This window comes from Amblyomma americanum, unplaced genomic scaffold (assembly GCF_052857255.1).
Source record: "Amblyomma americanum isolate KBUSLIRL-KWMA unplaced genomic scaffold, ASM5285725v1 scaffold_95, whole genome shotgun sequence".
Lineage (NCBI taxonomy): Eukaryota > Metazoa > Arthropoda > Arachnida > Ixodida > Ixodidae > Amblyomma > Amblyomma americanum.
Genome location: NW_027526567.1, coordinates 312,314 through 337,500, shown reverse-complemented (window position 1 = coordinate 337,500; position 25,187 = coordinate 312,314).

The window sequence follows — 25,187 nt, the reverse complement described above, 5'->3', positions numbered from 1 at the left end:
GGATTCTCCGGGATGACGGCCAAGAGCGGAAACCTAGAGCAGTATTGCTTTCGCAATAAAAGCTGGGGAAATCGGTGCCTGCGATGGAATAGCGTAAGTGAGGAATGTAACCACCAGGAATGTGGGGAGGCTAGGGAAAGAAATGGAGAGGGGTGACCACGATGGCAGGAAGGAAACGGAGGAGGAGGTAGTGGGGAAAACGCACCGAGTGATAAGTTGGGAGCAAGCGGTGCTCTCCTGGCGGCGCGGGTGATATGCGGTGGAGTGTACGGAAATTGAGGCACCTGATATCGGGCGTTCTTCTTGCTTGTCAGCGTTAGCGAGCTTGATTTGGTATCCCTACAGCGGGGAGGTGTTTACGGGACAATGAGCGGTGTAACCGTCAGAGCAATCATTCGCTCAAGGAGAAGAAAAGAAAGAAAGAGAAGGCAGAAGAAACTTCAAATCAAAACAAATATTTATGTTTCATGTACGCGCACGTACACGAAAGGGCTGCGGGGAAAAAAGCTGCCCTTTGGCAACTTGACTGGCACGCTAACCCCTTCGTTTTAGCAGCAGACGGTATACAATATGAATGATGATTACGCGAGATAACACAAATTACAGGAATGTCGTACAAACCAGTGTGATGACAAGAAAGAAAGAACAAAAACTGCAGTAGGTCAACAGAAGTACAGTCACAGAAAATGTGCACATAGATACCATTTGCCATCTGTGTACACACTGGTTGTCTAACGGGAAAACCCACAAGATCCTAGATTGATGCCAAGCTTAGATCCTTCTGCCGGCTTCTCGCAGAATTAACCGCGTCAAGCCATATAGCTTTGTCAGCCACATTTATTCTTAATATTGCCCCTAGGTGATGGGTCTACATTCAAAGCCATTTACTTTTCCTGCATGTCTTGCGCCTCTTTATCCAATACCTCTTCCCAACAACGTTTGAAAACACCTACCTTTTTGCTATTCATTTTGCACGTGAGCACCTCTAGCGCAAGCTGTCTCCTTGGAAGTTATGGGAGCGCATCAAAAGGTTGTACACCGACAGTGCTTCTCTGCGTTCTTCACAACTTCCCAGCGTTGTTGGGGCGTAGGCAGCACCGCAGGCTCTGAAATAATTCTCTTTGGTTTGGTTTTCACAGGCATATTGGATGTCTCTGTGCATTCCTGAGGACGCTGCTATTTGCCACCTGCGAAGGGCAAGAGTGATGCATAAAGCTGTAAAATATCTTTGCTCTTTCCCGGCATGCGCCACCGTGCGAAAGAGCAAAGCGGTCGTTGGGTAGGTGGAGAGCAATTGGCGGAAAAGAGATGACGAAAGTAGAATAGGAAGAGAATATTTTCAGGAAGATGTTAGGAAGACTCGCAAAACGGGAAAAGCTGTCTGTCCGCTTGTGTGTGAGGTAAGGTTGTCCCTTGGGCAAAAAAAATTGGGGAGGGGTGGGAGGGGAAGCTGAGGTCTCAGGAAGCGGATAACCGACTCTTGCTTTCGTAACTTCTAGTGAAGATCGTACCCCTTGCCTTCGTGTCCCCCTGGTGTTAGAACGGAACAAGGAAGATGTCTCGAGCTGAATGTGACACGCAGTTGGTGAGGAACGCAATACTGGCAGTTAGATTCCTCTAAACCTTGTAGCGTCTAAACCCGAGCACGCAAGTCGCCCGGGTATAGAGTACTTAAATGTTTGAAAACGGAAATAAGTACGCAAGTTGGGCGCAAAAATTGAAAAATTGAAACAAGGGTAATACAAGGACTGCCTATTAGGTGTCGTTCTGCACCATCGATATTTATTTCCTGTCCTGATTCGAACGTGCACGAACACTCTTGGCGATCTTGCAGTCATCAAACAGGGCGCCCGACAAAGATAACCTCATTAAAAAAATCGTAAGCATAGTAGCCTCCTGTATTCGAAAGACATTCGCCACTCATTCAAATGGCCTCTTAAACGTTTCTCAGCAACGCATACATACTACGAAGGGTCCTGCTGAAGAGCGGGACAACATTTCTGGTTCTTCAGCACTTTAAAACTGAACACCTGCATTATACATTGCTGGTAGATACAATTCTCGTTTAGATCGCTCCACCGTAGCATCTTCCTCGCTCTTGCCGTGACGCTCAGGCAAGCTCGTGCCCATGTTGCATTTATTTGCGTGCATAAGTCTTCCTGCTGAGAAAGAACTGAAGCGTTGAAGTTGGGAAAACAAGAACAAGCAGGTTGAATCGCCGTTTTACAAAACCTTATTTACTACTGAAAGGTTACACGATGAAAGGGTCAGGAACTGAAATTATTAAAAGTACACAGTTGCAAGGGACTAGATGAGCCTTCTCGCCAGGGCGCAGAGCACCCTTGCTCACTCGAAGTCGTGCTTAAAACCTCTCAGGTCCAGCCCATCTCTCGGGCTGTGTCCAATCAAACACGAGTCTCGCAGGACGAGAGCCAATCAAAACAGCACAGCACTGCCTAACAAGAAGCGAAGCATGGTCATGCACCACACTGTCCGAGCTGGCCGAGACGCTCGTTTTCTGAGTCAGACTGTGGGAACAGGCGAGGCGGTAGCCATTCCGTGCTTACTTCTGCAGTGTAGCGATGTGGTGCAGGCGGCATTTTCTCCTTGCTAACACACGTGGCTAACACAAGAGCGTGACGGGCAGGACCTTATATGCTTAGACATATTTGGGCCTTCTTTATCTTGCTCAACGTTTCGTTCGTGTTCCCTGATTCGCTGGTTAACGCAGCGCCCCGTTTGCCCTATATAGGAGCGGCCGCACGAGAGGAGAATATTATAGAAAACACCTTCGACGCACTTCATGAACGATCGCCTATGTTTGGTGCCACACCCTCTCTCCTCTTTTCGTTCTCGTTCAATACGAGAACAAAGGCTTCCAAGCTTATCAGGGGCCGAAAAAACAAGCGGCACATCATGCCTGCTTGCGACCTTTTTGAAGTTGTGGGCTAACTTGTGCACGTCGGGCACCCCCACAGGTCGCACCACCTCTTCTCCAGGGACATCTTCCCCAGCTCTCACAGCCTTTCTCTTAATCTTCTGTAGCAGGCTTTCAGCGACCCCCGTTACGAGCGAACCAGGGAACTCAGCTGAAGACAGCCTGGCCAATTGGTTTTGAAAACGTAGTCGCATGTTGTGAGAGCATGATTTTCTGAGTGCGGATTCGAGGCAAAGTGAAGCAATCCCCCTTTTTATTAGCTCAGAATGAGCAGATTCATATGGCAGAAGCCTCTTTTTCGCGCGCGGATCATACGCCCAATAAACCTGTTCCTCACGAAACTCAATACTATGATCTAAAAACTGTAAAAAATTACCTTCATGTACTTCAAAAGTAAAACTTAAGCCATTTCCATGTCGTCTAAACAAGGACAAGACATCGCGCACACTTTCTTCGAAGTTCAAACTTCTGTCTTTAGTAAAAATGATTAAAAAGTCGTCCACGTATCTGAACACTAAAAACGCTGCTAGCTGGTAAAACCTGGTGCAAAACGTGGTCCATTTGGGAAAGAAAAATATTACACGAAACAGGTGCGACACAGGAGTCAATACATATGCCAGCTTTCTGCAGAAAACACTGCTCGTAAAATGTTACGAAGGTAGATTGTAAATAAAACTTTAAAAAGGTTAAAAAATCCTCGATGGACGCACCCGCATTATTTTGAAAAGAAATATGGTCTTTACATTTAATGCACACTCTGACGGTAGAGAACAGGGCTTCGTGGGGAACAGAATAAAATAAATGCACAACATCTACCGAAAAGGCGCGTATAACGTCACGGTGCAATTTTACGAATTCACAAACTTCATCGGATTTTTTGGTAAGAAAGGGGCCTTCTACATCAAGCTTACCCAAATTTCCCAACAAGAACCGGCTAAGCGGCCTCTGCCATGACCCCTTTTTCAGTAACAATGGTTCTAAAGGGCATTCCTTGCTTCTGCGTTTTTACCGAAAAGTACACTTTCATTGCATTATTCTTGCATTTAGCATTCATTTTACCAAGACGGACTAAACCTAACTGCTCACACATTGCAACAGCTCTGTTCTTAACTTTTGCAGCTTTCACTTTCAGAGGAGAAAAATACTTTTCAATTGCCTGGGCTGCTCTTTCTGAGAAATTATTGTCAGACAAAACTACAAATCCACCTTCCTTATGTGCTTGTAAAAGCCTTAGGTTATTTTTCTTAAGGGCACAGGGTAAGCCCTATACTTTCCATGCATTTTAGGCCATGTTGAGGTACATGTTTCTCACTAACTACTAACAGTAGCCTAATAATACATATATCATTGTTTGCCAAATTTTGTGCTCTTTTTACTGAACTAGAATATTTGAAATGTGTTGAAAATTCGATTTTCAATCAAAATTTTTCCGGTAGTACACAAATCTGGCCTTTCTTTGCGCATTTCAAAATTCATAACAGAATAACTGCTCAGTGAAATTGCTTAATTCTAGTTCAGTAGTTGGCAACACTTATGTAGATGATTGCAAAAAAAATCAGCCGTCTGTCTTGAAAGGCATTGGAAATAATGGTACTTTTGTAAGAAAAAACACTGTTTTGAGATAATAGAGCGTAAAGAGAAAAAAGATGTGAAAAACCATTTTTTATTCGCAGAAACGCCTCCATAGTAATTGGTTTAATAGCCCCCTGCTTCGTAGTCACTGTCGCCGTCATTTTTTCGCTTTTCGGCTTGTCGTTTTGAATGTCGGGCCTCTTTTGTAAGCTGTCGTGTTGCTCGGTCCGCAAAGTACATGCGCTTACCATTCCCTTAACAATGGACCTCAAGGCATACACTAACCTGAGGTTGGCTTCATAGAGGCCAGAAGTAGTTTTCTTCGACGTCTCAAATCGTTGTGCGGCACTACACACTTCACAGTTCAAACTGTAAACGCTTGCAACACCTACCCGTTTTGTCACAATTTCGATGAGCTCAACACTTCCACCGCACTCTCCGCACACACAAATCTGTGTAATTGCGGCACAAATGCCGTCCATATCCATTAAGGCATATTGGCTGCTGCTCTGTAGCACATCCTCTTCCTGGAAGCACAGAGAAAATCTTGAAAGCTTCGATGTCGAGGAGCTGGCGCGTTCGGCGTTCGGGATCTCATTCGGTCGTGGACATCCTTTTGCTTTTTCACGATGAGCGTAGCGGTTACCGTGAAATTCACGCCTGACGAAGGCCTTCTTTGCCCTGGGCATCTCAACTTATCAGCAGCAACCAACACCGGCACAATTTACAATACTGATCGAAAGGGATAGCACTCGGACGCAGCTGCATGAAGGTTGCAGAAACGTGGAAAAAATGTGCAAAGCGTCTCAGGATTGTCTTGGCTAAAAACGAGGAGCTGTACAATAGTTTCCAGACAATTTTTTATATGTAGCTGATTTTAGACAAGTTTTGAAATCAGGTGGTGGACTTTTTGGTTGAAAAAATTGACGTTAATCCTGAAAGGGGGCGTGGCCGCTCACTACTTGGTTTCGGAAAAAGCGTTTTTCAGCCGTAAATATGGCTTTCTGAGGAAAGCGCGATGATGGAACATGTGTAGAAAGAATTGAACTTCTAAAATTCCAAAAGAAAAAAAAACGATTTTTTTCTAATTTTACCTTACCCTGTGCCCTTAAAGAAAGACACAATGGCTCGGGGTGAAGTTCTCTAATGACGAACAGGTACCCGGTTGCAGGATTTGAGAAGGCAGTCTGCACCCTCGAGTAGACACTTTTCATGCTTCTCTTAATTGGCCTTACAGGCCATTCGACGATTGATGGCAATCAGTTTTTGCGGCGCCACTTGTGGTTCAAGTCCATACTTGTGTCCCTTCCGAAGAACTGATGACAGTTCCTCAGGCCGATGAATGTCCCCCACAACAACTAATCCTCCGCCACAATTCTTCTCCTTCGTACTTCTTTCCTTCAGCAGCTTGTCTTACACGCACACCCAGAGTTGTTCAGTAGTTTGTTAAGCTAACCTCTTCACAGAGCGAAACTTTTTTGTCAGCAAGCCAGGTAGCATATCGCTTTCGGCAGGAGACTCGCAGAAGATCATTTAGCAGGTGAATTTGACGTCATAAGTCAGACCTGAGGATCCTGCTTATCCGTTCCACATTTCCTCAGGAGGGTACAACTGGCCGGAAAAGGGCACTTACTCCAACGGGCACCAATCTATTCTTGATACAAAAGGCGATATTCTCTCAAAAAGCAAAGATACAAAAGCTAGAGAATTAATCGAAGCTTTTTTTTATTGAAAAGAAAGGAAGCATGTGCGTCAGCGACACGTCCATATCTTTGTATATGGCTGAGAACAATTTTTTCACCCGTTCGACGTCATATCAACTTTGAAGATGATAGCATTCCTTGCGTGTACGACGGTATATATTGTCCGTGTTACCTTCAAATAAATCAGTTGTGTTTCGCGCTCCCTGCCTTTCTTCTGCCTTGTGTTGTGTATTTTCGCGCCTGTAACCAAAGGTGAGTATAAACGCCTGTTTTGAAAGAAATAAAAAACAACTCTACTGAAGGCAAAGCCCACATAGCGTTGTTTCGCAGCATCCTACGTGGCGCGGAATAGTGTGGTTCTCGGCAGCGGTAATTTAAAACCCTACCTTCCGTGACGCCACACTGAACTTCTCCGCACATGTGTGGTGCTTAAAGCAGAAGCGCAAAAATCAATAGCCGTTTACGTCACTATTTTAAATGCTAGTGCAGCAACACTTAATGACACTTGGCATGCTTCACCTTCACTCTGTGTACACTCGAATTCTTGAATATTGCGGAATTCTTAAAAAGTGATGCTGTTGCTCTTTAATGGCCTCGTAGCATGGTTCCCTCGAACGCCCAACATTTTCACCGTCGCTGTCCCCAGGCCACCTTAGCCTTGAACTCATCGTCGCCCAGCCAAGCTTCAGACTCAGCGTGGCACCGCTCTTTGGGGTCTTCGGGTGGTCAGATGGCGTGTGACCAGCTGTTCATAACACACTGCTAGATCTCTGCGCGGACAGTTTTTCTTATTCACGATGGACGAGATTGAGCCCGATAATGAAGACAATACAGCAGATGAAAAGGCCTCCGCAGTTATCCACCTTTGCTGCGTTTTAACGAGTCCCGCTGGCGCTAGCGCCATCAGTCATAAACAGCGCGCTGCCTGCCGGCCTACTAGGTGCTCTGCTTCTTCCCCTCTTGGTGCTACTGTCCGTTGTGCCGTTCACCTGGCACTGTGAGAGCCGGCCGCGTGTATATCGGCTTCAAATGCGCTCATTACCGTTCGGGATCACAAGCTTCAAACCGCCGTAGCAGGGAATAAGCGCGCTCGACCACAGCGGTGGCACTCGAGACAGCCAGCACGCGAGGGCGACAGCGATGGGGCGTGTAAAACGCCGAGAGAGAGAGAGAGAGAGAGAAAGAACCGCAGATTTTTACATGACACGCTTAGTGAAACAAGGCGCCGCTGCATGAGGCTATGGGTTGCTCTGTAGATTGCTTTGGTTTATGGGGGTTTAACGTCCCAAAGCGACTCAGTCTATGAGGGACACGGTTGCTCTGTAGAGACTATACTCATTGCAAATATTCAAATTCCAGAAAAGTTCATACACAGAGACGGGGAACGCTGAATGCAACTCCTCCAGAAATGCAATTCCTGTCGGCTGTTTCCAAAACCACCTATATGTTATCGAGGCTACGTTCTTGTTCTTCGTCAGGTGTTACTTTTAAAGCGCAGCACTGAGTGGCTAGTTTGCTGGTTGATCGTCGCGGTTGTAACCAGATCACGTGACCACTGACATGATCCTTCTCATTGAGTTCAGTTGAAACTCCTTTATTGCGCAACGAAGGCGCATGTCCGAGGTAGGTGGTAATGAGGAGTAGGCTGAGTCAGCAGTTTTCCCGGTTGCCAGTCACTTCACATTTCTCTGATCAGGCCACTGAGGGAGCCATGTCTAGCAAACACCATTTGGGCATCACGGTCAGCTCCTAGAAAGCCGCGGTATAGTTAAGACGGTAGGGTCAGATCTTGGATATACCGGTGGCGAAACCAGGGCACTCCCGCAGCAGGTGGGATATGCCGCCGCGCGTTAGCTTCGGGCAGTGAAGGCATGTAGTGATTTCGTGTACGTGGCGAAGCCAGCGAGCCAGAATATGTGGCTTATACGCCACGCAGGCGAGGAGCTTATTCAATAAGACCATCTGACGTCGGGTGAAAGGGGCCTTAGGAGTAAAAAGTGAGGCGGCCATGGTCACCTGCATTCGACGCTGCGAAGGCTGCTAAGACAGGCCCGTGAGTAGCTCATCAGGGCAAGCGAAGGGGTGCATTGCCTACCCAAAGTGAAGTAAGAATAAGGCAAGGACGTGGAGATGTCGTCATTGAATAGACTCCACGTCACACGGACAAGTCAGGTGGCAATGCAGCAATCCAGGCCGCGGCTGCTTCGGCACGTGGGATGTCCATCTTATTTGTTCACCGAATAATTAGTTCATCACCTACGTGACCTTTCCCACACCTTGGATTGGTTTTCACTATAGATGATGTCATCATGAGTCCCTATTTTTGCGTTTTCCGCGAATTGCGCGGATTCACGAAAAATTAGTTCCACGAATGATTTGGTCAAATTGTCGAGCAGCAATTTCACGAAAAAAAAAAAACGCCTCTTCATGTTGAGCCTTTGCGCGCTACGTGAAGCCTCTGCGCTGAAAAGACTTTTTGACGGCCTTTTGTGAGTGAAATTCTGCATTAACTACGTGTACGAGGCAGGTTTGTGAAGAACCTGCGCGAGCTGTTTGGACGGCCGCTCGGCCGAACACTCGCCGCTAAGAGGGAGCTTGCGTCCAGAGCTCAAACGTCTAAGGAATCCTATGTTTCCTACATTCAGGACGTGTTGGCCCTCTGCCACAAAGCTGACAATAACATGCCCGAATCTGACAAAGTGGGTCACGTGTTGAAGGGGATCGCCGACGACGCCTTCAACCTGCTCGTCTGCAAGAACTGCACTACAGTCGACGGCATTATTAAGGAATGTCGCCGCTTCGAGGAAGCTAAAAGCAGACGTATTAGTCAGCCGTACACACGCCTCCCCAACACGGCTGCGACTTCCTCATGTGAAGACCTGCTGCACCGGCAAACTCCTGCGCCTCCAGAAAATGTGACCCGCATCATTTGACGCGAACTCGAAGCTATGTCCCCTGCCTCCCTGCCTCTACGTGATGGCGACAACCACTTGCCCACCATCTCGATGGTACAAGCCGTCGTCCGTCAAGAGCTTGCAAACCTTGGTCTCCAGCCCGTCAGCCCTGTGCGTCCTTCATCACCACACGACACCACTGCGATTGCTCCTGAACGACCTTCCTACTTCGCTCCACGTCGCCGTAACCCTAACGACTGGCGGACACCCGACGACAGACCCATTTGTTTCCTCTGCCACCACATTGGCCACATCTCCCGTCACTGTCGCAATTATTGGTCTCGTCGTAGCACATACAGTCATCTAAGCTCTCACCGCAACGATGACCAGCCCCGCCACTTCACGCCCCCTCCAGCCCAGCAGAGTGCTACCGTTGACGGCCAGATTTCCCGCTCCAGCCGCTCCCCGTCCCCCCTGCGTCGGCAGTCTCGTTCGCCCCTACGCCGTCGCTCCTCTCCTGGCCCCTACGGACGCTCGCAAGCGGAAAACTAGACGCTGCAGTGTCTGGAGGTGATGCTGCAGTACAGCCCCAGTCCCAAAATCCTCGCTTAGCCCTTCGCGCACACCAAAATTTGCTCGCTATTCATGTCGATGGAGTCCCTGTGAGAGCCCTGATCGACACGGGCGCGCACGTGTCCGTCATGAGTTCCACCCTACGACGCCGCCTCAGAAAGGTACTGTCCCCTGCACCCACAGCCGTTCTCCGCGTTGCCGACGGCGGAACGCCTCCTGTGGTTGGACTATGCACAGCCCGTGTGACCATATCCAGCCGCCATACATTCGTTCTATTCTCTGTTCTGGGCCAGTGCCCTCATGACGTCATTCTTGGCCTCGACTTCCTGTCTGAGCATTCAACCCTCATCAACTGCGCCACCAGTATTGTCCAGCTTGACCTTCCTCTTTCTGCTGAGTCGCCGTCCCCAGTTGTACCTCGTCTTTGTGCTGTCGACTTTGTCCGTCTACCGCCTCAAGCCGCAACTTACATTTCTTGCTCATCTGTTCCCCCTGTCCCTGATGGCCCCTACGTAGTCACTCCGGACCTTGACGTTGCCCTCACGCGAAGTATTGCGCTTGCGCACACTCTCTTTACAATGTCGGCAAACCGTGCGTACCTTCCGGTTCTGAACTTTGGCTCGTCTATCCAACCGCTCCCGCAAGGCATCTCACTCGCCACGCTGTGCCCTGCTGCCGAATGTGTCATATCAGTGGTGGACAGCTGCTTACCTTCCACTCATCAATGCCTGTTGCCTGCGGCAACATCACCATAGAAACCAATGAATGACTACGCCGACATGATCTGTACTGAACTACCAGCGATGCAAGCTCACGATCTTAGGTGCCTCTTATCATCTTTTCGCGACATCTTCGACTTTGATGCCCGTGTTTTGACTCGTACCTCTGTGGTGACGCATCGGATAAACACCGGTGATGCCGCTCCTCTCCACAGACGTCCGTACCGCGTGTACAGCGCTGAACGCACCGTCATAAATCAAGAGGTCGATAAGATGCTCGCAAAAGACATCATCGAGCCCTCGTCAAGCCCTTGGGCTTCTCCAGTTGTCCTGGTAAAAAAGAAGGACGGCAGCTGCCGCTCCTGCGTTGATTACCGGCACCTAAACCGCATCACAAAAAAAGACGTATATCCTCTCCCGATGATCGATGATGCATTATATTGCCTCCACGGCGCCAAATATTTCTCTTTAATTGATCTTCGATCGTGGTACTGGCAAATTGCCGTAGACGAAAAGGACCGTGAAAAGACCGCCTTCGTGACGCCTGATGGCTTACACCAATTTAAAGTCATGCCATTCGGACTCTGTAACGCGCCGGCTACCTTTGAACGAATGATGGACTCCCTTCTTCGCGGCTTTAAGTGGTCTACCTGCCTCTGCTACCTAGACGATGTTGTGGTTTTCTCGCCTACTTTTTCCACGCACCTCGAACGCCTCTCCAGTATTTTGACAGTGTTTCGTAACGCCGGACTCCAGCTGAACTCACCGAAATTCAAATTCGGTCGCCGCCAACTCACTATTCTCGGACACCTGGTTGATGCTTCTGGTGTACGCCCAGATCGAGTCAAAATTCAAGCCGTGAAGGAGTTTCCTCTTCCTAGGTCGTCGAAAGATGTGCGCAGCTTTGTCGGCTTGTGCTCGTTTTTTCGACGTTTTATCAAAGTATTCGCCGGCATCGCTCGCCCCCTCACCGACCTTCTTAAGAACGACACCCCCTTTATCTGGGGCCCTGCTCAAGAAAACTCATTTTCCTCCCTCGTTCATTTGCTAACCTCTCCGCTCATCTTAGCCCATTTTGACCCGTCGTCTCCCACAGAGATTCGCACCGACGCCTCCGGATATGGGATCGGTGCCGTGCTAGCCCAACGTCAACAGGGCCAAGATAGCGTCATCGCTTATGCCAGCCGCCTACTTTCCGCCGCAGAGCAAAATTACTCCATTGCTGAGCGCGAGTGTCTCGCCCTTGTCTGGGCTGTCGCTAAATTCCGCCCGTACCTGTTCGGCCGCTCATTCACTGTCGTCACTGATCACCACGCTCTCTGTTGGCTGTCTTCGCTAAAAGATCCCACCGGTCGCCTTGGTCGCAGGGCTTTGCGCCTTCAAGAGTATTCATACTCTGTCGTGTACAAGTCCGGTCGTCACCACCAGGATGCTGACTGTTTATCCCGATACCCTGTGGAGCCACCTGACCTCGAAGACGCTGAGACCCTACCCTGCCTATTAGCTATCACTGCTCTCACCGATATCGCCAACGAACAGCGCAACGACTCATCTTTACAACCTATCTTTGATGGCCTCCGCTCTGCAAACCGATCTCCGTCTCTGCAACTTTATGTACTCCAGAATGGCATTTTGTATCGCTGCAACCTACGCTCCGACGGTCCTCCGCTGCTCCTCGCCATACCCCAACATCTACGTTCTTCTGTCCTTGAGGAATTGCACGATCTGCCGACAGCCGGCCACCTTGGCGTGTCCCGCACGTACGCTCGAGTGCGGCACCGCATCTTTTGGCCTGGTCTGTATCGTTCCGTCAAGCGTTACGTTGCCGCTTGCGACCTGTGTCAACGCCGGAGAAGGCCCTCCACTTTGCCTGCCGGTCTTCTACAACCCATCGACGTACCTCCAGAACCTTTTCACCGTGTTGGCCTCGACCTTCTTGGCCCTTTTCCCACGTCCCTCTCCGGTAACAAGTGGATCGCTGTCGCAACTGATTATACGACTCGGTACGCCATCAGGCGTGCTTTGCCCACCAGCTCCGCTACCGATGTCGCCGATTTTCTTCTCCAAGACGTAATTCTTCACCATGGCGCCCCTCGTCAACTACTCACCGACCGCGGTCGTTATTTTCTGTCCAGAGTGATTGATGAATTCTTCGTTCGTGTGCCACGCAGCACCAGCTCGCGACAGCTTACCATCCACAAACCAACGGGCTTACGGAACGGTTCAACCGCACGCTCACCGATATGTTAGCAATGTACGTCTCACCGGACCACCGCGATTGGGACGCAGCCTTGCCTTATGTGACATTTGCGTACAACTCTTCACGCATGACACAACAGGCTATTCCCCTTTCTACCTTTTGTTTGGTAGGCACCCCCTATTGCCTTTGGACACACTCATGCCGCCTTCTTCAGTCCCCACCACTGCTTACGCTCAGGACGCCATCGCCCAGGCCACGCTGGCTCGCCAAATAGCCCGTAGTCGGCTCCGTGCCTCTCAAGGTTCCCAGAAGTCCGCCTACGACCGCCGGCACCAGGGCGTCGAATATCACCCCGGATCACTCGTCCTTCTCTGGACGCCGTCGCGCAGCGTCGGTCTCTCCGAGAAGCTCCTTTCTCACTACCGTGGCCCTTACCGCGTGGTGCGCCGAGTCACCGACGTGAACTATGCAATTGCTCCCCTTGCGTCCTCGCCATCGTCCTCTGGCCCCTCTATCGACGTCGTCCATGTATGCCGCCTCAAACCTTATCACGACGCTCCTACGCCACCACTCTAACGCCGAGACGGCGTTTCCTCAGCCGGGGGTCCTGCAGCGGGTAGACGACGACGACGACATTGAGCGAGTGAACGAGTGGACGAGGAAGAAGACGAGAACTCGTCTCTGGCTGTGTTCTGAGTGCCGCCCGTAGCTGTTCATTCGTTTTTGTAAATAACTGTAAATATATTCTTTCCCGCAACAATATTTAGGTCTCTAGCTGAGGCACCAGAATTAGACGTGTGTTTCGTAATACTTCCTGAAAATCTGCTTTAGAAACAGCAGTCAGTAGTGCTTTAGACCTCTGTGGTTGCACTATTAGGGTGTAGCAGTCAGCCACATTCCTCCCTCTGCAGCTTTCAAAACTTTCCACCCTTTCAGGAAGACGGAACACGCAGAGGACTCCAGATTCTGCCTCGCGCGAAACATTCCTAAGCTACAACTTTAGCCGAACTCGCTAAAAATGAGTTCACGGAAAATAAGCAGCTTACGGAAAATAAGACGGCGCACACCTCCACGCAGTCAGTTCGTTCCTGCCAGGGCCATGGAGCCGCACGCAGGCTGGAGTCTCTCTGCGGGTGCAGCCAATAGCTCCGGCGCCGCCGATGCCCAGCACCCACATGTTGCCCACGAAAGCTCCGCTGTAATAAAGCTGCACCGATTATCGTAATTATCCGGTGAATTTTTTCTCTGTAAAGAAGGAGACGCACATTCGCGTCAAAGATGAGATGAACACGCGCATCCTCGTCATCCATCATTACATGCCCTTTTATACCCTGAGGCAACAAACATCGCTTAAAGAGAACACGCGCTTAAGCGACATTGCTTTCACCGTGAGCGTCGGTCCTCGGCGTGGCTGACCTCTGACTGTTCTCGCCGCTGCTCCCGTTGTCCCGGTTCCTTTCAATAAATCTCCGTATTATATTTCGTGGAGTGGCCGTGTAACAGCCCTGGAACTCCGCTGCCGTGCCCTCTCAACCCCTGTGTTGAGGGACAACGTTCAACATCGAGTCATGCATTTCGGAACGCAGCCATCTTCAGAGGAACCGATCAGCATGATGTGGAAGCTTAACCCACATTTTACCAGCGGGGGAGCGTCTACAACAGAGGGGACGACGCGACAGAACTTAATAACGTTATTTCTTTTATATTGACGGCGTGGCTAAGCTGTTGTACCGCAATCACTAGGTGTACATCCGAACTTGGTCTGCCTTTAAGACAAACTTCTCAGGAGTGTTCGGTCGTCCGGCTGTCAGAAAACTGCATTCCAAAGGACGCTTGCGCGAACCGTCGCAGCAGACCTGCGAAACCATTACAAGATGCATCGAAGGTGTCCTTAACTTATGCAAATCTGTGATCATTCATATGTGGGAAGCTGCCAAGATCCAGCCGCTGGCAATGGACAGGGTTAATTTGAGAGACATAGGAGGGGCCTTTGCCCTGCAGTGGGCGTAATCAGGCTGAAGATGATGATGATGCTGGCAAGATCAAAACACATGATGAACGGTATCGATGACGCCGCCTTTCGGATGCTGGTAGCGAGCGCCTTGCGCACCGTTGCTGAAGTGGTCACCGTCTGCCAGAGCAAGCAGCTACGCAAGCAGAGGACACTGACTCGTCAGTGCCCCAGGCAGGTTGAGTCGCTTGATGGGCTTATGCCTGCAGCTGGCACCACCTCGCTGCAACATGTCAAGGACTTTGTTGTGAAGAAGTGGTGCGCCAGCTCTCTCTTCTGCCGAGCCGTGCAGAGTTACCACAATATTTGGCTTCTGCTCTCCAACGTGTCATTCAAGAGCAGACTGCAAATGCTCTCCTGACGCCGCTGCGACATAACCCGACGGCGTCGCCAGGCCTACGCCACCTGCTTATTGGCTCCAGCGCCTGTGCGAGCGCCGACACCTTTTCTCCGACCGGCTCCACGAGTCAGCAGTGCGTGGCACACCACCTACAGCTGTCCAGTTTGCTGCACTTGCGAATTTCCTGGTCATGTGTCACGGAATTGCCGTCTTCATCTCCAAGTATCAGAACCACCTGCTCAAGTTGCCGGGTTCTGGCCGACGATTCAGTACTCCGCCCCTGCTGAGCCGCCACCCTGTCGTACTTATCCATTCCGCCATTCGGCACTCTCTAGCCGCCATTAACCTTCGCCACGACGCCGCTACATCATGGATTCCGCAAATTATACTCATGAGAAACACAGTTACTTATGTTCACCAATGATCTACATTCATTTTTAGACTCGGGGTTCATTACTGATTGTGCGTTTCTAGATTTTTCGAAGGCCTTTGATAAGATTAACCATCAACTTCTTATACTAAAACTCAGTCGCCTTAACATCGATCCTGTAGTACTTAACTGGATAATCGCATTTCTTTCAAACCGCACCCAGTATGTCACAGCTAACGAGACTGACTCCCTTGAGGTACCCGTCCAATCAGGAGTGCCTCAGGGATCTGTCTTGGCTCCATTGCTTTTTCTTATTTATATTAATGACTTACCCAAGTGTGTTTCTAGCTCTATTTGTCTTTTCGCTGATGACTGTGTAATTTACCGTAAAATAGCTAATGCTTCCGATGTGACTTTACTCCAGACTGACTTAAATAATATCGCTTCTTGGTGCTCCATTTGGCAGATGAAACTGAATGCTACAAAATGCAAAACAATGCGAATTTCCCGCAGTCAATCATCCTGTCCAAGCTATTGTATTAATGATTCTCCACTCGACTCCGTTTCAACTTATAAGTACCTTGGAGTACACATTGCGAATAACCTTTCCTGGAAGTCTCATATTAACTACGTAACAGCCAAAGCCAATCGCATGCTTGGGTATTTGAAACGTAACTTTTCACTAGCGCCGTCTCCACTTAAAAAACAGCTATATACTATCTATGTACGACCCAATCTCGAGTACGCTTCATCCATATGGGACCCTGGCCATGTATCACTGAATAAAACCTTGGAGAGCGTACAAAATCGCTCTGCTCGTTTTATTCTCAATAATTACCACCGCACAGCAAGCGTCACTAACATGAAACTAAGTCTAAATTTGCCCCCTCTCACTGTCCGTCGTAACATTGCTCGTATTTGCCTCTTCCATAAAATTTATCATCATAACCATCCACTCAGGACGGGCCTTATCACAGATGCTGCTCATGTTTCTGCCCGTGTAGATCACTGCTACAAAGTCGCCATACCTCGCCACAACACCACCACATATGCACATTCATTTCTACCAAAAACATCCCGTGACTGGAACCAACTACCTGCTGACCTGGTCGCTATCACTGACAACCACCGATTTCGTACTTGCCTTACTAACATATTTTGAAGCCCTTTTTTATTTTCTTTTTAAAACTTGCACTGGCGCTTATCATGTTCTGTATGACTGTTCCTTCATTTTTTATTTATTTTTTTATGTTGATACTGTACTCTGCTGCATTCTGTTCAACCAAACTATTTCGCATTTGTAACCTGCCCGTGTGCTTTGAATACCTGCCGTTTTTGTTCTTTTTTTCGTCGTTGTTGTTGTTGCCTTATTTTTTTTTCTCTGTTCCCTTTTATTAACCAAATTGCATAGTGTTCCTTGTATTTCTGCCCCTCCCCTCTACAATGCTTCTGTAAGCCCGGAGGGTAAAATAAATAAATAAATAAATAAATAAATAAACCCCTGATTAAAACACGTGGTCACTGTGAAGACTTGGAGAGTCGCCGTGGCCGAGAGTGAGCTGCAGCGGAGAATGAAGAAAATCCCATCTCGCGCTGCAGCCGCCGGAAGAGCCGCCGTTTCAGCACAGCGCGTGAGATGGGCTATGGCGACTATAACCCAACGGTTACGAGAAGGGGAAGAGGGCAGGGGACCTTAAAGGTCGATGCGCTACGCGATCAAAGGGACAGGCAGGGCAAGATAATGGCTGCGACGGGCCAGAAAGGCGCTGTGATCGGGACTTTAGTCATTTTTAGCGTAACGGATTCACACTAGCGTAGACGCACACCGCATTATCGGTTGCCCGCGATGCACATAGCCAATAATCGAGTGTGCAGTCAACATACCTGCCTAGAGCGCTCGAGCGGCGCACTGTTGAGTGCATTTGCGTCATTGAAGAGTGGCAAAGGGCTCGAATCATCCTTATATATCGTGCATGTGCATTCCCATGGCAGGTGTTTAACCACTCCCGCCTTTAAAAGCTATATCTGGCGCACCGGTCAGCGGCGAATGTAAAAAATCTATAACAGAGCACTCGGCTTGAGCGCTCCAGACAAGTCTGCGGACGACTGTACTTCCAACTGAGTGTTGTAAAACAGTCAAATATTGCAGTGAATGCTTAAAAACTTGAACTACTGCCGATAATATGTCGGTAATGAACTACTATCGATAATTAACTACTGTCGATAATGCAGCTGTAGCCTGATGTCATCATACTTAATATCGTAATGGTACGTCGCTTGTGTGGTCTAAGGTCCCGAGGCTGCAAGATGGCTACAGGGGCACCGTATATTGTAGCCCTCCGGATTAACTTCGACGACTTCGACCACTTGGGCTGAGGACAGCAAAAAGCGCGCGTTTGTTATGCCTCCGTCAAAATGCGGCCGCTGCGGTAAGGATTGCATCTCGCGACCTTGCGCTGAGCAGCCGACCGCCGTATACGATTTTTGTTAAACGCAGTGAGACGGGCAGGCACATCATATTTTCGAATGTCTTTGCTCGTCCCAGTAGTCTCAGCAGTAATAGCGAAGCCCAGCTGTTGCTTTCACTCATTCGTGCACGCAGCATGAGTCCTTGTGTTTACCGTGACTCATGAAAATTGCCAGAGAAGCCTCGCGCTCCCACCAACAACTTACCGATCTCGCACTTTCACCGGCATGATGCGCGTCCCTACTTCCAATCACGTGCAACGCGCCTGAATCCCCACCACTGATTCCCATCGTAGGCGCGCGTCCAGAATGACCGGTGTGGGGCTTGTAACTGTCGCCGCGACTGCACACAGAATCAGCGCGAACGGAGCAGTCGAACCGCCTGTCCTTTCAAGCTACTCGGACGGCAACCAAGGACCAATCTTTTTAAGTGGCCCCACCCATTCTGTACCAATGCATGCAGACACGAATAAAGAAGCATGAAAGGCTCGTAAGGCCGAGAGCGTGAAAGAGGAAAGCCAATGTTGAAATCTCTTTCGCAGAAGTCTGTGCAGTGCTGTGCCGACGCAATTAGGCGTTATCCCGTTGTTTTAGTCATCTTGGTGCTTTGCTACGTTGACCTGTACAATCACATCCAAACAGTACTTTCGCGAAAGGCACCTGCGGCTGGCCGAATCCTACGATATATATTTCTATAGCTTTCCCACCGCTGCACCGTTCTGCACTTCTCCAAGGCATATTTCATTGTTTTTCAAGTACGCAGGGGAACGTGGCTAGTACATGCAGTGATTCGCGTCACGCCAGGCATACATCGCAGCGAGCGCTACGCATCTATGATGACCTCTGTCCGCCGTTCCGCAGGGTCGCCATTACTCGAGCTAGTGAGGCTCATGCCCTTCGTCTGACATGAGCGAAGCCCGACTAATAGTGCCCAGGGAGTGTTGTGTAGTGCAGCTGTGCATCTCATTCGCGCCATGGTCGACTTCGCGCTTACACCGCACATTGCACGTCCTCCCTGGCTTGCATGCTTGATTTTTGCGGCACCACTTCCGTGCGATGCCACTTATGCCTGTGCTGCTTTGTCCTTAACGTGCAGAATAGGCACTCGGTGAGTAACCCGCGATGGTAAGCCGCACCCCGCGAGCTGTGTGCTGCCTCTTTTGTGCTGCATGGTAGAGACACGGCCAGAAAAATCGTTTGGTCCGTGAATTACGGCTGCAATAGAAAAATGCGTCAGTAAACGCTGTGTGAGCTCAATTTACATGGTGCCTCCGGAAACACACACTTGTGTTCTGAGGGGGATTACGTTTATTTCTTCTTATCTTCATTTTATCTGCTTTTAGGGAGCGCTATTCTTTCATAGGTGTTCACTGCTCGTTACGTGCAGACGCTCCCTCGGCGCGCGTTGTGTGCAGAGACGATTGACCAAGATGCTTTCTAACGCTATAGACTCGAGCAAGGGACGTTTTTCAAAGTTGCAGTTAACCGGCGCTAGAGTAATGCTAATAGCGTGATGGTTGAATAAAAGTAGCTGCCTGCGCGAACGACCATCGTGTACAAACACCATGAAGAACGTAAGCGGTGTATCCCGTCTCCCCTTTCGTTGCACCCCTATGGACTGGTCCATCAATGTCACCCGAGCCTCTGGCCTGAGTAAAGATCGCCTCAATAAGAGATATTTTACATTTTGTTTCGAGAGGCTCCTTCATGAACCCCTGCTCAGGCATGCGCAAATTTCTCTAACAGCGTTTCCGCGAGATGCAGAGTATGCATTTCTTATCTCATACTGATACATTGGGGAAACGCCAACGTAACTCGGAGCTGATCTGCACAAACGAATGCAGTTCAGCTCGCGCGGTGTTACTATGGCGGCGCCTGTGGTCGAAGACGCTAATCGTTTCGTTGGAATAGTTCTCATTTGGAGCATGTTCGTTGCTTTCGTTGATATTTCTAGCAGCCTTAGGTGAGGTTACCTGCATGCAAGAACCACTTCTTTACTGCTCTGTTCGGGCTTCACGTGAAGGTAAAAGTAAGTGAGTTTCAGACGTATTCCATCATGACGGTAAAGCGTATATGTTGTTTCAAGCTCACGGCTGCTTTTGAAAGAGCGCAGCTGCAGGCGTAATGTGCTGCTTGAGTTTTCTGGATAATGTGCGCGCCTTAGAAGCGCTGCAACCGGCTTTTTTCTACGAAAGCGCGCTTATGTAGGATAATGCTGTTCCCTATTTCTGATTCAATTTATGGGCGCCAATCTGTGGTGAACTGATCGACAGTCCGGCTTGTAAGTTTTGCACGGCTTGTGCCAAATTGAGTATTAGAGTACGTATCAGGTTTAACGCAGCGTATTCATGAAGGCGCTTGTTTAAAGCAGGTATAAGAATAAATGCTGCAGTATTCTTCTGTTAGGATCTCTGTGTAAAGAGCATTGAATGCGCATTTTATAGGGGCGCCATTCTCATCAGCTCGTAATGAGTTAATGCTAACATGCGGCAAAATTCTTTGCAAACTTCTGTTAGAATGTAAAACGAATGTCATAGAGATATTAGTATTGCCAATAGGCATTTAGTGCAGAGAGGGAGTGCTCCAGGGATTATGGGTCTTTGTTACTATGTTATATGAAAATCATTTAGAGTTGCTATGCGTATTTACTGAAGTGATGAAACCGGTGGTAATCGAGTTCGTCTGCTGACCCGAAAGACGCAGGTTTGATCCCAGCCTCGGTGGTAGTATTTTGATTAAGGTTCAATGCTTGAGCCCCATGTACTGTGCTATGTCAGTGTACATTAAAGAGCCCCAGCTGGTCGAAGTTATTCGCAGCCATTCACTACAGCGTCCCTCATAGCCTCTGTCGCATTGGGTCGCTGTCCTCTATGAAGCCAAAACGATCAATATTACCTTTCTAGAATTAAAAAAGCGGAGATATGCCTCGAGTTGTAAAGCACGTGTGTATATATGGTGCAGAATTTTTTTTCAGTTAACCTTATATTATTTTTTCCTTTCCGCTGCACAGGTGAACATGCCCGGATGGCTGACTGCAGGCAACCGGCCGCAAGAATGCTTCTGAGGAAACTTGTCAGACTGTTACTTCCAGCATTTATTTGTATAATGTGGTGCATTTCTTATTGTGCATGTATTGCACATTCTTAGCCATGATAGCTTAGAAATAACTAAATTTGTCAGTATATTGATCGTCGTGGGATTTGTGAAAACCGTGTGCTGACCTTTTTCAGCGGTTTAAGACTGTCTTCAGGCAGTCTAGACGCAATGATCTACTGAAGGTTTATAGACAGAAGTCTAAGGACTTCATCATCAGCCTGACTACGCCCAATGCAGGATGAAGTTCTCTCCCTTATCTCTCCAATTAACCTTGTCATGTACCAGCTGCGGCCACCCGCCCACCTAACCTTCTATCGCCCCCTGCTAGGCTTCCTTTCCCTTGGAATCCAGTCCATTACCTTTAAGCACCAGCGGTTATCTTGCCTTCGCATTACATGCCCTGCCCAAGCCCATTTCTTCCTCTTGATTTCGACTAGGATGTCATTAACCTGTGTATGATCCCTGACCTACACTTCCCGCTTCCGGTGTCGTAACGTTACGCCTAACATTTTTCTTTCCATAGCTCGCTGCGCTGTCCTTAACTTAGATTGCACCCTTTTCGTCAGACTCCACGTTTCTACCCCATAGGTAAGTACAGATAAGATAAAGGTGTTATATTTTGTTTTGAGAGATATTGGTAAACTGCCATCCATGATCCAAGAGAGCCTGCTACTCCATTCTTAATCTTCAATAGACAAAGGTCTGTAGAATTGCCAAGCCATAAATCCATGAAATATCTGTAGGCAGTCTATATACCAATTGCTATTCTATCGGTAGACTTTTGCCTATAGATAAAAATCTACAGGAAGTGTATTGCCATAAGTCTCTAGATCGTCTATAGACTGTCCATCCACCTATGGCTATTAGACTTCCAGTACACATTTGTCTGTACACTATCTATAGGCAAAATTCTACTAAAAGTGTATGGCCATAAATTTATACATTGTGTATAGACTAGTCTATAGGTTTTGTCTAAAAATTGTGAACTTCATGGGCGAACGTTTAGAGATAGTGCATAGACTGTGTAAAGAAATTTTTTGCAGCAAGTTGCAAGGCGTCGCAACGAGCTCCAAAAAGTCGTGTCACGTGCGACAACGATCCCCCTCTAAAGAAACAGATAAATTAACTTAAATAAATGCACGACAATCTGTAGAGCTAACAGCCAACAACGCATCCTCGAATATAAAAATCCGTACTTTGGAAGAAAAGACAGTTTTACTGGATCTTCATTCAGTCGAGAATTAAAAGTAATTCTCGAAACTCTGTATTATGATGAGATTTATAGCCATATTCGAGTAATGTTAGCCAGATTCGAGTGTAATGTTATCGGATGATTGGCCTGGAGTCACGAGAGGTTTTGAGCGCGGAAGAGAGCGGGCATCCTGAGCGCTGTGCTGCTATGGCACGTAGTAGTGTCTCTATAGTAAAGCTTTCAGGCACGACGTAGAAAGGCGGCAGCATCATCATTTGGCCCTGGGTCTACTCTGATGCGTAATGTTATGTTTTTATCAACAAATTGGAGCGTAGACGTTATTTTTTTTCGTGGTAGACACGACCATTCACTCTCTTAAACGGAACTCACTGCTTTGAAAATGCGACCCCTTGCCCGTAAATAGTTGTGCGAAGACTTCAAGCTTCAATACGAGTGTTGCAAAGCGCTATAGCACGTAATTTTTAAAATGAGGCAAAGAAATGGTTCCAAGTTGCTGGAAACCGATTGACCAGTGCTAACAGACAGGACGGAAGAGAAGAACTTGGACTCAAGCGCTGGCAGGATGAAAGAGAAGAGCACATACACAAGAGCTGACAGCGCTTGTGTGTGTGTGTTCTTCTCTTCCGTTCTGTGAGCGCTGTTCAACCGCTTACCATCAACATGTACCGACCAGCCCGGCTAAGCCCTCTTCTTGTACAGAGTCCGTACTAGTGCGACATTCTTTTCGAGAACACAATTTTGACAAGTAAGCCACGCGGTAGAGGAAACCATCTTATCTGACGCAACGATCAACATGCATAAAAGGAACCCAAAAAATAAACGCCACTTGGCGTGAAAAATGGAGCCACCAAACTGCTCCACGGTCTGCTGCGTGGCGAGAAGTGTATCGAGCGGATTTTTTATTCACCGCACTTCCCTTTTTTTCAACACTCCCTCTTTTTCTTTTGCCCTAATCTATTGCACAATACCATCTATTTTCCTCTATCTGCCTGTTCTTCTCTCTCACACTGTTTCAACTTCCTTAATCAATCGACGCTCCAGCAGTGAAAAATCCCTACCTCAACAAGGCAGTTTCTCGCCCCCTTGCATGCAGCCACCCGCAGCAGACGAGTCTATGTGAGTCACTGGTTGTGTGCAGGGTAACCGCCGCGTCCGGCTTGCCGAAACGGGCCGCCGCCGCAATCGGTCGAATGGGGCCGTGCGAATTCAGCATGTTGACGGGTTGTATACTATTTCTCTTAGCCACACATCACAGTGTCCTGTCACTCTGCAACTGGAGTCGATAGACCGCGTATACGGGTAAGAAGGGCTTTTCACTTTCGATACTTGTTAGGCGTTCAGCATGTTGTATTTTTCATAGTAATCCGTCCCCTCGAGGCAAATGAAATTGCATGTTGAACATTATTCTGGTTCTCTGCATGTAAATTTTTAGAACTATCGTTCTGTCTGCCTGTCTAACTCACTGATCCTGCTTTGCAGTTCAACCCCTCAGTGACGCAGCAAGGCAATGTCATCAGCGAATCGCATAGTACTTGGGTATTCGTCATTAACTCTTACCCTCAACAGTTCCACATCCAGGCATCGCAATACCTCCTGTAAATAGGCAGTAAATAGCATTAGCGAGTTCGTGTCTACCTGCCTGACACCCTTCCTTATTGGAATTTTATGGACCACTATGGTAGCTAAACAGTTGCTATAGACATCTCCAGTAATTTGACATAAGGCTCTTCTACACCCTGATTCCGCAATGCCTGCATGACCCTGCCCCTAACACGAAACACGAAGTGCCCTAGTGGACAGCTAAGTTCCTCCCTTTTATTCCCACACGTGCTCATTAGTGTTTAGGGTGCATAGAGCCGCATATTACGCCCATGAACACTTCACAAGTTTCTTTGTTACGTATGAAGCGACAATGTGTGCCCTCCAGTCATTTTGCATATTTTCGCAGTCCCAGTACCTTCGTACTGTGTTACGTTTTTCCGTCAAGACGAATATGCTCCTGCACACAAAATTTTAAACTTCCCTTCACGTACGCTTTTGCTCACGCATATATGTCCCTAGGATTGAATTACAAGTTGGATTAATTATCTTTTTGACTCGCCGTCACTGCGCTGTGGCATAATTAAGTAGCTCGCCATGGTGGAGGGCAGCAAACTGGTTTTACTATTTGTTCTCTTTTCACTTCCACCTAAAAGTGCTTCTGAACCGCCAAGGTATGTTGAACAGCCAAATGCGCCATACTGGTATACAGTGCTCATAAGGTTATTAAGGCACGATCAAGCGCCACCAAACAAGCGATTGCGCCGTGCCAAGCGCTGATGTGGGCGTGTGCAGGGACAAAACCCCCAAGTGTTAGAAATTAGACTTACGCAAGTCAGGGAGGACGAGCTGTTTAGGTGGCAGATGAAGTACTGTAAGATCCGGGCTCCGCTCAGTCTCTGGCACTTGAGTCGTTGCGACGACCTGTAGTATGAAAGTAGTCTGAATGTATGCGTATTCACCATATCTGCGAATTAAAAAAAAATCACTGCCCACCGAAATAATCTCCACTGTGCAACAAAAAAAAGTTCTGAGATCGCGAACATATGGATGGCGGCTCAGTAGCAGGCGAGGTATGGTGCAAAGGTGAATTAAAACAAAACCCGGCCAGCCGTGTAATTCACGCCGGTGCACCGGGTGTTGCCTCTGGCACCAGTGGCCCCCTTTGCCTACAAATGGCCAGAGGAAAGGCGATAAACGGAAGCAGAGAAAGCATAGACGGTCAAGAATGGGCTAGCAGTACTTCAAACGGTTGGCGAATGGGAAGATTAATCACCGATCGACCAATCGAAGCGGCCACCGCCCGTGATGACCGAAGGCCAGGGGAGCACGCCCCGTTGCCAGTCCGGCGAGTGAAGCCATTAACCTGGCTGCTTCAAAGAAGAGAGGGAAAAGAATGAGCGAAAGAAAAAAAGGACAATGAAACGAACTGAAGCGTTTCGTTCAAACCATTGGGGAAGATGGCGAAAAGCACCACGGAGGGCACGAGAGGGCCGGCGCTCCGTATGAGCCGACAGAGCACGAAGAGAGGGGGAGGAGGAACAGCATGAACG